Source organism: Miscanthus floridulus, chromosome 11 (genome assembly GCF_019320115.1).
Source record: "Miscanthus floridulus cultivar M001 chromosome 11, ASM1932011v1, whole genome shotgun sequence".
Lineage (NCBI taxonomy): Eukaryota > Viridiplantae > Streptophyta > Magnoliopsida > Poales > Poaceae > Miscanthus > Miscanthus floridulus.
In genome coordinates, this window is record NC_089590.1 from 49,169,901 (window position 1) to 49,180,880 (window position 10,980).

The following is a 10,980-nucleotide window of genomic DNA, read 5'->3' on the forward strand; positions in this document are numbered from 1 at the left end:
GGAAGTGGCGACTCTCCGATACCTTGGCAAAACACATCGCCGCAGTCCTCCTTCTCTCTTTACTTTAAGCAGTTACTTTGGAGCAAATTCAATTCTTGTCTTACAATTATAGAATTTGCCCATGCTAGAGTAGGATTGGAACTTAGGGTTGCAATATTTTTGTATGGTAGACACATTAAAACGACTTTCTACGGCACAAGGGGTGAAGTTGGGCTAAACATAGGGTTTATTATTTGCAAGAAATTTAGAATTAGCCACAATTCCACCCCCCCCCCCCCCTCTTGGGCATCTTGATCCTTTCAATTGTTACCAGGGAGCCTCGTGCTCACAAAATTAGAACTTAACCGTCATACGAGAAAGATGTCTCCATGGGGGACTGGACCTCCTCCTACTTTGAGGGGGATGAGTTTCCTTAGTTGGAAAATTGGCATAGAGGCGTATGTAGAAGCTCTAGATGTTGGTATACTTAGAGGCACGCCCTCACAAGGATTCCCAAAACCTCAGGATCCCACATACACCTACAAGGCGATGAAGTCAATTATGAAAAATGGAATGCAAAGGCTAGAAACACCATCTTTAGAGGCCTTTGCAAAAATATGTTTAATCAGGTGAGGAACCACAAGACACCCATGCACTATGGTCGAATATTTGTGCGCTCCATGAGGGAACAAGAGTGAGCGTGAGGAACAATATCATCTTGTCATGAAAAAGCTAATTCATTTGAGATGCTTCCTAAGAGAGTACTAATGAAATGTACTCATGCTTGAATGTTCTTGTAGAGGAAGTCATGGGCTTGGACTCACTCAATGCAACCATCCAATGTTGTAAGAAAAATCTTGAGTGTCCTCCCCATTGATAAATATGGGCATATTGTGATCGTGCTTCATCAAGGTGATCTTTCCATAGCTGCACCAACACAAATCTTGGGAAAGATCAATGCTCATGAGATGTACATGCACATCACACCACAAGATGGCTCATCCTCTACTAAGAAGAAAGAAAAAGACTTAGCATTCAAAGCTAGCCAAGAGAAGGGCAAAGCAAGGCTTGAGTATGAGAGCTCAAGTGACGATGAAATTGATGATGCAAGTCTTGCTCTCATGGTGAGAAGAACCACCAAGATGCTAAAGAAGCTTAACAAGAGTGGCATCAAGTTTGATGGCAAGAAAAAGAAGTTCTTCACTAGCTCTAGAAGGAAGCCAATCTCAGAGATGGATTGCTACAATTGTGGAGAACTTGGTTATCTAGCACACCAATGCACAAAGCCCAAGAAAGACAAGTACATGGGCAAGAAAGATGACTCAAGTAATGAAGAAGAAGATGAGAAGAAGAAAAACAAGACATACAAGAAGAAGGATGGCAAGAAGGACTTCCACAAGAAAAAGAAGAATGGCAAGGCATACATCAATGGTGATTGGCTCATGGACATTGATTCATCAAGTTGCTCATCTGATGATGATAGTGATAATGAGAAGGTGGCCCCCATTGTGATTGACTCTTCATCATCTTCACCGACCCACCGACCACAATCATCCTCTACACACCTATGCCATATGGACAAAGGTGAACGCAAGGTATCAAATAATGATGATAGTAGTGTGATGATCATGCTAATAATGATGATAGTGATAGTGATAGCGATGATGATGAATATGAATCACCTTCATATGATGATCTTGTTAAAATTGCTAAATCAATATACAAAGATCATTAGAAAGACTAGAGCTAAGAATGACAAGCTAGAAGCTAAGAATGATTCTCTTTTAGCTAAATGTGATGTAGCGGAAAAGGCTAGTATTGAGCTTAGAGAAGCAAATGATGCTATGTTATCCAAACTCAAGGAGCTCAAATCTTCTAAGAAAGAGCTTAAAGATAAACTTGAGAGGATACACAAATGAGCTCATCACTAGCCTAATATGCTAAAAGATGAATATACCAATCTTAAGATTAATCATGATAATCTTGTCATTTGCTCAAGAATTTCTATCCAATGAGCCACATGATGCTACTAAACGATGTTGTTAGATTGATATAGCTACATCATGTGATGATTTGATCATTGAGAGCATTGAGCAAAGTTCTAGTAGCAAGGGCAAGTAAGTGGTTGAGACCGATAATTATGATGAGTATGTCAAGCTCAAGAATGATAATGAAAAGCTCAAGAAAGATCTTGAAGAGCTCAAAACCACCAACACTATAGTGCTAGAAACTCTGGATCATGATGGTGATTTGATCCTTGAGAATGAGAAGCTCAAAGAAGAGAACAAGAAGTTCAAGAAAGAGAAAAATAATGACGCACTCAAGGAAGAGAACAAGAAGCTCAAGTTGGAGAAAGAGCATCTCAAGATTGTATTGAGCAAGTTTACAAGAGGCAAGCATCTTCAAAGTAAGCTACTAATGAACACCGTCATGAAGATGGATAGAAGTGGCATTAGGTACATGGCAAATAAAGAGAAGAAGGCTCAAGCTCAACAACAACAAAAGCTAAAGCCAAAGAAGTGTTTTGAGTGTGGACAAGAAGGCCACTTTGCCCATGAGTGCCAAACTCCACGACCACAACCCTTGCCCAAGCATGCTAGACCTTTTGCTTTTAATGCTCATTACATGCTTAGAAAGGATTCTAGTGGAAAGATGAAAGTCATGTTCTTAGGACCTCCCACAAGGAATAGGCCTAAGAAAATTTGGGTAGCAAAGTCACTTGTTGAGAAGGTGAAGGGCCCTCAACAAGTTTGGGTTCCTAAAGCTTGATCTCTTGTGTATAGGTGAACTACAAGATCGATGGAAGTCATTAGGGTTAATTGATAGTGGTTGCACACAACATATGACCGGTGATCCTCGTATGTTCACCTCACTAGATGAAGAAGTAGATGGATAAGAAAGAATCACATTTGGAGATAATTCAAAGGGCAAGGTTAAAGGATTGGGCAAAGTAGCAATATCAAAAGATCATTCAATCTCAAATGTACTATATGTTGCTTCATTGAGCTTCAACTTGCTATCCGTTGGACAATTGTGTGATCTTGGCTTTCAATGCCTATTTACCGAGAAGAAAGTGATTGTATCCAAGAAAGATGATGATCAAGTGATATTCAAGGGATTTAGATACAACAACCCATATCTAGTGAACTTCATCTCCGAAGATGCTAATTTGAAGACTTGCCTATTCACCAAAACAACACTTGGGTGGCTATGACATAGAAGACTTGCTCATGTTGGGATGAGCTCACTCAAGAAGCTAATGAAGAATGATTTGGTGAGAGGGTTGAAGGATGTGAAGTTTGAGAAGGACAAGCTTTGTAGTGCATGTCAAGCCGGCAAGCAAGTTGCAAATACTCATCCAACAAAAGCTTTCATGTCAACCACAAGAGTGCTAGAACTCCTTCACATGGACTTATTTGGACCAACAACATATAAGAGTTTGGGAGGAAATCTTTATTGTCTTGTGATTGTTGGTGACTATTCAACAGACACATGGGTATTCTTCCTTCATGATAAATCTGAAGTTGCATCATGCTTCAAGAAGTTTGCCAAGAGAGCACAAAATGAGTTTGAAGTGAAGCTCAAGAAGATTAGAAGTGACAACGGTAAAGAATTTGACAACACAAACATAGAAGCCTATTGTGATGAAGTTAGAATCAAGCATGAGGTCTCCATAACATATACCCCTCAACAAAATAGTGTAGTTGAGAGAAAGAACCGGACATTGATCACTCTTGCAAGAACAATATTTGATGAGTACAACACTCCCGAAGCTTTATGGGTAGAAGCTATTAACACCGCTTGCTATGCATCCAACCACCTATTCCTTTAAAAGTTTCTTGGTAAGACACCTTATGAGTTGCTCAATGGGAAGAAGCTGGACATCTCCTTCTTTAGGGTATTTGGTTGCAAATGCTACATCTATAAGAAGCGGCAACACCTAGGGAAGTTTCAAAGATGTTATGATATTGGTTTTCTTGTTGGTTACTCATCAAAGTCCAAAGCATATAGAGTATTTAATCATGCCACCGGCTTGGTTGAAGAAACATATGATGTGGAATTTGATGAATCTAACGGCTCCCAAGGAGCACATGAGAATCTTGATGATGTAGGTGATGAACCATTGAGGGAGGCTATGAAGAACATTCTGGTTGGAGACATCAAGCCTAATGTTGATGAAGATAATGTATAAGTGATCAATCCTCCTTCTTCATCAAGTGTGCCACAAAATGGTGAAAAAGATGGGAGACTAGAAAATGAAGACACTCATGTCTCCCATGAGCAAATGGTGACACAAGCACATGATGTTGATGCTCCACAACCTCCCCCTCAAGTGGTTGATAGAAGAAATTCACCTCTACTACAAGCTCATCCACAAGATCTCATCATAGGGAGTCCATCAAAGGGAGTAATGACTCGCTCTCAAAAGCTTCCTTCGTATATTGAACATCACTCTTTTGTCTCTAGTTTTGAGCCTACTAAGGTAGAAGAAGCTCTTCAAGATCCAGATTGGATAAACGCCATGCATGAAGAGTTGAACAACTTCACCCGCAATGAAGTGTGGACTCTTAAAGAGCGACCACAAGGTGCAAGAGTCATTGGAATAAAGTGGGTGTTCTACAACAAGCAAGATGATCAAGGCGTTGTTGTGAGAAACAAGGCAAGACTAGTTGCAAAGGGGTTCTCTCAAGTTGAAGGGTTGGATTTTGGAGAGACCTTTGCACCGGTTGCAAGACTAGAAACCATCCGTATCCTCCTTGCATATGCATCACATCATGAAATGAAACTATATCAAATGGATGTGAAAAGTGCATTTTTAAATGGCTTTATTAATAAACTAGTCTATGTTGATCAACCTCCCGGGTTTAAAGACCCTAGATATCCTAATCATGTTTATAGGTTGTCCAAGGTGTTATATGGACTTAAGCAAGCCCCAAGAGCTTGGTATGAGCTCCTTTGGGACTTCCTCATTGAGAAGGGCTTCACCATCGGGAAGGTCGACACCACACTATTCACCAAGAAGCTTGATGGACATATCTTCATTTGTCAAGTGTATGTTGATGATATCATCTTTGGATCATCAAATGAAGATTCTTGCAAAGAGTTTGGTGAATTGATGTCGAAGGAGTTCGAGATGTCAATGATTGGAGAGCTTACATTCTTTCTTGGTTTTCAAGTCAAGCAAATAAGAGAAGAGATTTTCATCTCTCAAGAGAAATATACAAATGATCTTCTCAAGAGATTCAAAATGGATGAATGTAAGCCAATCAAGACACCAATACCAACTAATGGACATCTCGACCTAGACGAGGGAGGTAACACGGTTGACCAAACTCTCTACCGCTCTATGATTGGTAGCTTGTTATATTTAATCGCATCTAGGTCCGACATCATGTTTAGTGTGTGTATGTGTGCTAGATTTCAAGCTAATCTAAAGAAAACTCATTTGATTGCCATTAAAAGAATCCTTAGGTATCTTAAGCACACACCAAGCATTGGCCTTTGGTATCCCAAAGGAGCTATATTTGAATTAGTGGGCTATTCTGATTCGGATTATGCCGGTTGCAAAGTTGATAGAAAAAGTACATCCGGAGGGTGCCATTTGCTTGGTAGATCACTTGTGTATTGGTCCTCCAAGAAGCAAACTAGTGTGGCTTTGTCCACCGCCGAAGCAGAATACATTGCCGTGGGTGCTTGTTGTGCACAAATACTTTATATGAAACAAACTTTGCTAGAATATGGTGTAGTTCTAGAAAAGGTACCTCTTTTGTGCGATAATGAAAGTGCGGTAAAACTTGCAAATAATTCGGTTCAACACTCTCGCACCAAGGACATAGAGATCCACCATCACTTTCTTAGAGATCATGTTGTAAAGAATGATATTTCATTAGAAGGTGTAAGGACCGAGGATCAATTGGCAGATATCTTCACTAAACCGCCAGATAAGGCGACTTTTTATCGATTGTGGAATGAGCTTAATGTACTTGATTTTAGCAACTTCACTAGAAAATGAGCTTGTGTTGTCCGTTGCACTACATTGAAATATACAACATGTTTAATTCTTGGTAATGCACTTAGGGCTTGTCTAACATGGTTAAGATAACCGCTGGAAAGCATGTGAAGAAGCTTAACCTTGGATCAAACTTGACAAGCAACTAGATTTACTTTCAAGTATTGCATTGCATATGCATGAATGTTGTTTTGTCATTTCTCTTCAATCTCCCTTTTATTGCCTATTTTCTTAAAAAGAATTATAGCCTAAGGCAAAATATTTTAAAAAAATTGAGGGTTTGAGAGAGGTCACTTACATCAGTCCCAATTGGTGTTTATTTGGGTCTTATTGAAGTTGGGACTAGATTGGGAACAGTTAGCGCGAAGGAACTTTGAAGATTTGCTAGAAAAGAGTGACCGGACGCTGCACTGGACTCTGATGTCCAGCATCCGGTCAGTTCATAGGAGGTGAACCTTGCTGCAAAGGAGTGACTAGACTCTGTTGTCCAGTGTTTGGTCAGAAGGCATTCCTACGTCTGGTCGAGCGAAGACAAAGGAGACAGGTTGGACCGAACTTTGGCTGCGTCCGGTTAGTGGTGATCGGACACGTTTGGTCGCGTTTCCAGGGGTTTTGGACCTCTCTGGAATCGATCAGACTCTGGGTGGTAGCATCCGGTCGTTGCCACCAGAGCGTCCGATCAGTAGAAAATGTGTGGATTACAAACTCTTTCTTGTTTCCTTTTTTGTTATGTCATGGGGGCCACCATATAACCAATATTGAGCCGCGACGTGACCTAATCCGCTCGTGCCCGCACCGACATCGCCGCCTCACCTTGAGCTTGCCATTGCCCGTGCTCGTGCCCTAGCCACCGCAAGCTCTAGTGCCTGTGCTGCATAGCCTCGTGCCGCCTTCCTACGCCAGAGCCACCCACACGCCACCACGCCGCACATCGCGCCGTCCATGCCCACGCCCATAGCAATCCCACGCTATCGTGCTCTGCTCCAGCGTCATCACCATGCCAGTCACCGCGTGCTCTTGCCCTAGCTTGCTCCAGCACCGCCATTGCACCTTCACTGTCGATCCTCGCCGTACTTTGCCAAAACCCTAACCCTAGCTTCATAGTGCCTCCCGATGGTTCCCCAATTGTCATTCCTCTTCTTTTCGGATCATTGGTTCGTCAGTGAGTCGGTGTTTTTGAGGTCTCTTTGGCAGTTGTCAGTCAACTCGGGCCCAAGCTCGTGAGTATGGATCGAGGCCAAGCCTCAGAAGTGACAGTTGGTAGTTGATCTTTGTCAGAGGCAGTGGATCATTTCAGATGGCCCATGTCAAGAATGCCGGTGGTGGTCTAGGTGATGAGGATCCGAGGCATCCACCTCGCTTGCCTACTGATGCAAAAGGCAAGGTGACGAAGAAGCTTGCAATGAAGAAGCGCAAGTATCTAGATGCTGACATAGTGAGAGCAGCCATAGTTGTAGCTACCATAGAGCGTGCAGAGGTAGGAGGTGCTAGGAGTGGAGTACAGATTGCATATCAGCTTTCTCTAGCTCAGAGGGCCATGATCTAGGAGGTTGAGCATCGTCATGGTGGTCCAGCTAGGACAGCCATGGTTGGAGGATGGCGTGTCACTATTGATTAGAGTTAGCCTCAGGGGGAGTCACAGCAGGAGCCACAGCTAGTAGAGCAGACTCAGGAGGGAGAGTAGGCAGAGGAGACAGAGCCAGCACCACAGCTTTGCCGCTCTAGTTGTACCCGTACCTAGGTGACACCGAGGGCAGAGACACAGCGGAGGGGTTCTCGTCTGCCACCTAGACCACAGGGTCCGCCTCTAGTGACTCACTTGGATTTGAGGGCCGCCACAGCCAAGCAGGTGCAACAGCTCAGGTTCATTCAATTTGAGGAGTGGTTTCCGCTGAGGCAGGATGAGCGTGCATTAGAGGGCTTCTACACACCACTGTAGGAGGATTTTTATCATGCATATCTTAACAGTGGGGTTGTATTCATGTCTCAGAGGGTGTGCAACATTAGGTCCATTGTAGTAGCAGCTAGAGACCATATTCGCCCTTACCTATCTTACTTGCCAGGGCTGACAGACTTACTCGGACAGATAGACTTATATGTTCCATCTTGGGTCCATGAGTTCTATGCTATACTTTGGATTGACCCATAGCACAGATTTATACACTTTGCATTTAGAGGCAGAGATTATAGGTTGATGAGCTTTAGGGTCAGGGAGATACTCAGGCTTTAGGAGCAGCCCATCCGGCTACATGAGGTTTGCTATGGACAGACAACACCTCCCAGACGCCCTCATGGTGGTATGGTGCCTCCTACAGATTTGGTTTGCCATTGCTTCACAGAGCCATTCGGCGAGGGGTCGAGCAGGACGCCCAGTGACCTCACTCCTACAGCTAGAGTGCTTGATGCTATCATGAGGAGGACCCTGCTTCCTAGGATGGGATATCGCGAGGGCTTGACTTGCATACAGTTATGGCTACTAAATGCCCTAATGCAGCAGACTGTATTTGGTATCTGGGATCTCTTACTTTCTGAGATGGAGGATACTATTGCAGAGGGGTTCAGAGGTCACCGACAGCTACCATATGCTCACTGGATTACATTCTTGATTCATAGAGCAGTTACAGTGAGGCCACCTGAGATGCTAGCAGAGTATAGTGGTGCTACTATAGAGTTCCCTGCATATAACATGACTCAGATGCTCCGCCATAGTATAGGGAGGACACCTAGCTAGCCACACCATCGTCCAAAGGTGCCAGAGACTGTAGCCTAGTAGGATAAGACCATCAGGGGCATAGCAGCTATAGAGGAGGAGTAGTTAGATGCTCAGTAGGAGGGGATGGTTGAGAGCGACCCCAGTGATAGCTCAGATGATGACTACCAGGCTATCCCTCATATACCTCCACGACAACATGACCATGAGGCCGGTAGCTCTAGTTCAGCTCCACCTGCACCATAGATAGACCTCGCTCTACTTGCTATCCTTGAGTGGATGAGGCAGGATCAGGCTCACCAGGCCCAGGAGACCGCTGCTACTTTCGCATAGTTTCAGACTAGGCAGGATGAGTTTCAGCGATAGCAGTAGGCGATCCAGCAGCAGCAGCAGGCCATGCATTAGCAGCAGCTTCTCATGCAACAATAGTTACTCGGGTTTATGTAGCATGTTGTGACAGCTATTGGGGCTCCACCACCATAGCCTTCACCCTAGATCTACCAGCCTGCCACCACTTCTATGACTCTAGTTGTATAGCCCAGTGGGCTTCAGAGTCAGGGATAGACTGCTACTCAGTTTGCTTCACCTACAGAGCAAGTGTCCTAGTGGTTTGCCTCGCTAGTGCCAGCCCCATAGTTCACACCTTTTTAGATGGGCTTCACACTGGCTCAAACTTCCTCGCTGCTTGTGCTAGATACTACAGTCTCTAGGAGCCTTGGTGCTATATTCAGTGAGTTGATAGGGCAGCCTACTCCACCATTTCTACATGTCCCAGGTCCTTCCATAGTTGCACCTATTACCGGGACTACAGAGACGCTCCCTTCTTCTATTGCATCATCAGAGCCGCCTGCTATAGTGATACCTACAGAGTCTCAGGCAGCACCAGTCCCTGATCCGACCCAAACTGCTTTAGCATCGCTTCCAGCTACAGAGGGTCAGACTGCTCAGAGCTCCAGATCAGATGATGATGACACATAGTTCTAGCTCGCTCCTAGTACCTTAGTGCCTGACTCGTCCGCTGCAGCCCCGCCGACCGACCCTTAGGTTTTGGTGTTTGACGCCAAAGGGGAAGAGGGATCGAGTATGTTAGACTTAGGGGGAGCGACTTATCTAGGGGGAGTTTAGCTTATCTATTATATTTGTTTTTTATGTGTGATACACTATTATGCATTCATGTGTTTACTTTCATGCATCGAACTATATTTATGTGATAGTGATATCTACATGATCATGATAATTGTGTGATATGTGACATGTGTGCTCTCTACTTTGAATTATTTATATGTCATATCACTTGTGTTATGCTCATTTGCTTTGCTTTCATGTTTTACTCCGATGCAAATGATCTTTATTACTTGTACTCATGCTTATTTCATATCTTTGGAGTACATTATGTTGGCTTGGGTCATACAAGCTTGTCTAACTCTTTTGTTCTTATTGTCAAAAGCTTATATGAACCGAGCATGTTAAAAACCTTATCTCTTTCGCATACTCGAGGTTGTATTGTCCTCAATCACCAAAAAGGGGGAGATTTAAAGCATCTAGGCTCCTAGTTGGGTTTTGGTGATTAATGACAATACGTGATTACTGTGACTAACGTGTGTTTTACAGATGCAATTAAGTTAGGCCATGGTAATAGCAATTGATTGGGCAATCATCGTTGTCATGCCCCTACGATGGAAATCATTTTGGTTTTCAAAGGATGGATGACAAGGTTAAGGATGGACTAGTTCTAAGTATCGTTTGGTGTTGAGGAGACACTTAGAGTAGTTTAGGACTTTGTTTTTCCTTTGGCTGTACTATTAAGGGGGGTATAGATGTGTAGCTTGACCTAGGTGAGTCTAGTGAGTTAGGTGTGGTGCACACTTGTTAAATCTAGCACTAGGTAGCTCCTAAATAGCCCTTAGATCAATTGGAGCAAACTTCATTCACATATGATTGAGAGTTGGAAGTAAATGGAGGGTCAAATGCTGACCGGACGCTGGTTTCGGTGTGACCGGACGCTGGCGCAGAGTCTGGTCAGTTCATTTGATCAAGGTGAAGTCATCTGGTGCGATCAGACACTGAGAGGTGAGTGACTGGACGCTAGGTCCCAGCGTCCGGTTGACTCCACTAAAGTCCCAGAGAGGGAGAATCCTGATCGGACGTGTCTGGTTAGTGATGACCGGACGCTGGATAGGTTTCGGCTACTGACCGGACGCTGAGCAGCAAAGTGACCGGACATTGGGGGTCCAGAGTTCGGTCAACATCAGTAAGGTTCCAGAGAGGGAAAATTGTGACC